We start from the raw sequence: 6,410 nt of genomic DNA on the forward strand, positions 1-6,410 counted from the left end.
TAGTCACAAGACGGCTGCCTCCAGACTTGGACGGCTTGCCCACTGGCTCCTCTTCCTTAGGTTTTCAGAGAGCTGGTTTAAAGGACACGTTGACATGAAAGCACTTAAGGGTAACACCAGGAAGAAAACACTCAATATTTAACATTGGAGAGGCTCTAGCTTTATCTGAGTTAAGCCAGCCAGTGTTTTGTTTCAAGAAATAAAGGTGAAAATTCAGTTTGGGTGCTTGGTTTTGTATCCACTGTAAACCTGTCATAGCCAATAGGGGTCCAGAAAGAAATGACTTGTGACAAGTGGCTTATCTGAAAGCTGCAGCGATGGCTCTACAGACCACTTAAAGTTCGCTTCATTTTCTTCATCAGATCCACTGCAGCGGCTTAGCCTCTCGTGTCACCCTTCTGCACATCTTCATCTCTTACCCTTTTCTCCCCCATCAGTCAATCAGGTGAGCATCTGCATTTAAATCTCTTATTTGAAAAGGAGATTTCTCCCAGCTGCCATGTAGGGGGGCGGGGAGAAACAGCGTGGTGGCAGGGGCTCCAGGATCAACAGATGAATTTTCCACCACCACGGATATGAATTCCTTCTTTAACGTACCTGGTAAGGAACCAAGAGAGACTGACAGTGTTCAGAGCAGCCCGTTCTCCTGACACTCTTCTAATAGCTTTGACTCAATGCCAGCCTCAATATGTATATTACGTCCCGTGTGTGTTATCCTTAGCTCTAAAACCTTCCACTTTGAGGTGCAGGTGACATTTCTTTTGATACAGTGTGACAGGTCTTTGTCTATGCATCGCTCACAGGGTCTCTAAGAAATAGGGCAGGGGCAGGGGGTAGCCAGTGTGGATCGGATTGCAGGCCCTCCCCTTGCATCCGAGATTTTTCTCAACCTCCTCATTACTCTGAGCAACAAGCAGGAAAGGAGCTAGATCTCCCTGTGCGTGAGCCTGCTGCCTCTAATTGATTGCACGGATGGTTTCTACACCTTGTGGGATTCCCTGATGCTCTCAAGCCAGCAGTGGACTGACAGTGGGACTCTGCTGAGGCTGCCCTTTTCATGCAGTGGTGCAAAGGCAGTGCTCTACACGGGTGAGAATTGCTGGATCTCTGCTGACTCCAGCTATTCATGTCTTCAGCTCCTAACTACTACCATGGTGCAGTAGAGCAGTTCCGAGTGACTCTCACTGATTGAGACTTCCCACCCAAGATCAGGAAAGAGACTTGGGACTCAAGAAGCCCAGTGGGGAATCTTCCCTCCAAGAGGACACATCAGTCTCATTATCTACCGAAGAAGAAGAAGAAGCCAAGACTGATGATGCCCTCTGAGTCTGCCTGTGTGTCCTGCCCTGTACTCCCTCCCTTGAGCTATATGAAAACACAGCAGTCTAGGCCAGCCGTAGATAGAAATGATGTGCTTCAGACATTGACATGTGTGTCTCATCTAATGCTAAGAGTAGACACAACCTGCCTTACATTCCCCCAGGGCCTCACTTTTCACATTCCATGCTTTTATCTCTCTGTGCTTTGGCTTTTGTGAGACAGGGTCCCATGTGGCCAACACTAGCCTTGAACTGGTTATATAGCTAAGGATGACCTTGGAATTCAGCCCCAGAGCTTTGGGTAGGCCAGGCAAGAACTCTACCAACCGTGCTATATTCTCAGCCCCCAGTTTGGTTTGTAACTGCCAGAAAAATTGTACGACAGTTCCAGAAGTTTCTCTGGCAATCAGTTTCCACTTATTGTTCCTGATGGGGGACAGGGGCTGGGATATGGTACCTAGTAGAAACCAAATTACATGTAAGCAAAAGGGACATTTCTCTAATACATAAATGTCAAATATTACACAAGCTATAGCTAGATAAATACTGTTTCTCTGAATTTCAAACTGACTAAAGAGTCTGAAGTGTTGGATTTCGACTCTTTGGGCTGTTCTCAAAACTGTTCTCAAAAATGTGTGGCTAATCATCATTTGAGTGGATTCATTGTGTGAACCCTGCTGCTCACTCACCTTGTGGAGTGGAAATGCACTTGTGTTTTCCTGGGCCCAGTGTTTCCAAAGACACCTGTCCTGGATGATGTCATGGTAGATGATGTCATGGTTTCACCACAGTGCTCCCAGTGTTTCTGGGGACCACTCATTACTAAGACACCATTACTTGACATCACACATTTTGTGGGACCTATCTTTCTAGGAGGCCCAGCAGACTGGCTTCAAACTTATGATCCTTCTGCCTCACCCTCCCAACTGTTGTCATGCACTGCCATACTTTGCTACACTCCATGTGCTCTTGTCTGTCACTCACATGATGCTAGATGTATCAACCAAATAGTGTGTCATTCATCATGTTCACCTTTCCAGGAACAAAAGAAGCTCAGGGTGAATGTGCAGCAATGTGTCTTAGCCCTTTCTTTACTCTTACCAATCATGTTAGTTAACTCTCAGTTACTGTCACAAGCTCCTTAGATGGTCATCTATTTTTAAAAAAAGATTTAGTTTGATTCAGTTTTAGACACATCTGTATACAGCACGGTTCTCAACCTTCCTAATGCTGAAACCCTTTAATATAGTTTATCACGTTGTCATGATTCCCACAACCATAAATTTAGTTTCATTGCTATTTCATAACTGTAATTTTGCTACTGTTATGAATCATAATGATTATTTTGGTAGGATATCTGATATGCAACCCCCAAAGGGGTTGAGAACCACAGGTTGAGAACTGGTCTAAAGCTTTATTAAATATTTTCTAACTTACAAAATGGACATTTATTTATGTATCCTATTTGCATCTATATTGTATATATGTATGTATGTACATATGTGCCCTTGTATGTACATGGTGCTTAGATAACAACTTTTGGGTTCTTTCCCTCACCATGGAGATCTAAGGACTTGAACTTGGGTTGTAAGGCTTGGAAGCAAGCAACTTTTTTTTTTCACAATGATTACTTTTGTTAGCTTACTTGGATGAAACTGCCTACAAGATTACTAAAAATCATTTAGGCATGACAGTTAGATCTCATGAGGTCTCTGATGTAATGAATGATTGAGCCTTTGATGGATTCATAATATGATGGAATTATTGGGACATGGAGACAGGTTGGGGACAGGACCCGCATGTAGATGGTAGGTCATGTGATGGCACGTTGGAAGTTATACCGTGCCCTGACTCCTGTGTGTATCCCTCTTTCCTCTGTGTCATGCCTGCCACCTCCAGAAGCATTTTATCAGTATCTTTACAGACCTGGCACCACAGTCAAGCACTTGAAGCCAGACAATTATAAACTCAACCCGATGACACTGTGTGCCAAAGACATCTTTCTTCTTTAAACTATTTCTGTCAGGCATTCTGTTACTGAAATGAAACAAAAAGAAAACTAATACAAAGTCCATAAAGTCTCATTGCTTCAGGCCTGTGGAAGAACTTCAAGGCTGAATCACAGGGGTGGTCAATATGGCTCATGGGAAGGAAGGGAAAGAGGAAGGTAGGAAAGGTCAAGGTCACGTATAACCTCAAGATACAGATTCAGTGACCTAAAGAATTCAAGCGAGGTGGCAATGCCTTTTTTAAAAAAATTCTTTTTCTTTATTAAGTTTGTTTATTCACTTTACTTCCTGAATGCAGCCCCTACCCTCCTCTCCTCCAGATTCCACCCTCCCACCCTCTTCTCACATTCCCCCTCCTCTTCATCTCAGGAAAGGAGACCCCCCTCCCAGCACATTAAGTCACATCAGGACTGAGCTCATCTTCTTCCACTGAGGCTGGGCAAGGCAGCCCAGTTAGAGCAAAGTGGTCAAAAGCAGTCAACAGAGTCCAGGTCAGAGACAGCCCCTGCTCCACTTGCTAGGGGACTCACGTGAAGACCAAGCTGCCCATCAGTTACATATATGTATAGTTCCTAGGTCTAGACCATATATATGTGCTGTTTAATTTGTGCTTCAGTCTCTGTAAGTCCCCATGGGCCTGGGTTAGTTGACTCTTGGTCTTCTTGTGGAGTGCTTGTTGCCTGTGCGTCCTTGTATCCCTCTCTCCAAGATCCACCACATGTTTGGCTGCGAGTCTCAGCAGCTGTTTTTATCCGTGGCTGGGTAGAGCCTCTCACCCAGCTATGCTAGGCTCCTGGAGCATCATTAACAGTGTCAGGTGTTGGTTCTCTACCATGGAGTGGGTCTCAGGTTGGGCCAGTCATTGTTCTGCATATTCCCTCAATCTCTGATCCTTCTTTATCCCTGTACCTCTTTGCAGGCAGGATAAATTTTGGGTCACAAGTTTTGTAGGTGGATTGGTGTCGCCCTCTCTCCACTAGGAGTCCTGCCTGGCTAGAAGGTGGTCACTTCAGTCCCTATGGCCCCTGCTCCTAGGAGTCTCAGCTAGAGTCACCCCCATATCCTTCCAGAACCCTACCTCATCACAGGTGTCTACCTTGTATCAAAGATGCCCCTACTAGGTTTCACTTTCTCTCCCCTAGCTCTCTCACCTCCTATAGTCCCTGCTCTCCCCACATCTGATCCTCACCCTCATTTCCCTCCTCACACCATCTCCTACCCAATTCCCTCTCTTCATCCACTTCCGCTGTCTGTTCTATTTCCCCTTCTGAGTGAGATTCAAGCAACCCCTTTTGAACCCTCCTTGTTACTTAGCTTCATGGTTCTGTGAATTGTAGCATGGTTATCCTATACTACATGGCTAATACCTGCTTGTAAGTGAGTACATACCATGTGTTTCTCTCTAGGTCTGGGTTACCTCACTCAGGATACTTTTTTCTAGGTCCACCCATTTGCTTGCAAATTGCACAATTTCCTTGTTTTTAATAGTGGAGTAGTATTCTATTGTGTAAATGTACCACATTTTTTTTATCCATTCTTCAGGTGAGGAACATCTAGGTTGTTTCTAGTTTCTGGCTATTATAAATAAAGCTGCTATGAACACAGTTGAGCAAATGTTCCTGCAGTGTGGTGGAATATCTTTTGGTTATATGCTCAGGAGCGGTATAGCTGGGCTTTGAGGAAGAACTAGTGTCAATTTTCTGAGAAAGAACCAGGTTGATTTCTAAAGAGATTGCCAAGTTTGCACTCCCACCAGATATAGAGGAATATTTGCCTTTTTTCCATATGATGGCCAGCATGTGCTGTCTCTTAAGTTTTTGATCCTAGACATTCTGAAGTATGTGTGGTGGAATCTCAGAGTCACTTTGATTTGTATTTCCCTGATGACTAAGGACATTGACCATTTCTTTAAGTGCTTTTTGGCCATAAGAAATTGCATTGTTGAGAATTAGTTTAGCTTTGTACCCCATTTTAATATTGGATTATTTGGTTTGGTATAACTTCTTGAGTTGTTTATATATTTTGGATTTTAGCCTTCTGTCAAATATAGGCTTGGTAAAGATCATTTCCCATTCTGTAGGCTGCTGTTTTGTTCTATTGACAGTGTCCTTTGTTTGCCTTATAGAAAGAAGCTTTTCAGTTTCAAAGGTCCCATTTATTAATTGTTGATCTTAGAGCCTGAGCTGTTGGCGTTCTGTTCAGGAAGTTGTCTCCTGTGATGATGAATACAAGGCCCTTTCCCGCTTTTTCTTTTAACAGATTTAGTGTGTCTGGTTCTATGTTGAAGTCTTTGATCCAGTTGGACTTGAGTTTTGTTCAGGGTAATAAATATGGATCTATTTTTCTACATGTAGACATTCAGTTAGACCAGTACCATTTGTTGAAGATGCGTTCTTTTTCCCATTGTATGGTTTTGGCTCTTTTGTAGAAAATTAAGTATCCATAGGTGTTTGGATTTATTTCTGGGTCTTCAGTTCCATTCCACTGATCCACCTGTCTGTGTCTATGCAAGTACCATACATGCAGTTTTTATTACTGTTGCTCTGTAGTACAGCTTGAAATCAAAGATGGTGATACCTCCAGAAGTTCTTTTATTGTACAGGATTGTTTTAACTATCCTGGGTTTTTTGTTTTTCCTTATGAAGTTGAGAATTGCTCTCTCAAGGTCTATAAAGAATTATGCTGCGATATTGATAGGAATGGCATTGAACCTGTAAATTGCTTTTGTTAAGATTGCCATTTTTACCATGTTAATCCTACCTAGCCATAAACATGGGACATCTTTCCATTTTCTGATATCTTATTCAATTTCTTTCTTCAGAGACTTGAAGTTCTTGTCATACAGGTCTTTCGCTTGCTTTGTTAGAGTTACACCTAGATATGTTATATTACTTATGGATATCATGAAGGATGTAGTTTCCGTAATTTCTTTCTCAGTAAAATTGCCATTTATAAACAGGAGGGTTACTGATTTTTAAAAATTTTGTATTTTTGATTTTGTACTCAGCCACTTGGCCGAAGGTATTTATCAGATGTAGGGGTCCTCTGGTAGAATTTTTGGGGTCACTTATGTATACTATCA

The sequence above is a fragment of the Acomys minous genome (assembly GCF_964271855.1).
Source record: "Acomys minous genome assembly, chromosome: 3".
NCBI classification, from domain to species: Eukaryota; Metazoa; Chordata; class Mammalia; order Rodentia; family Muridae; genus Acomys; species Acomys minous.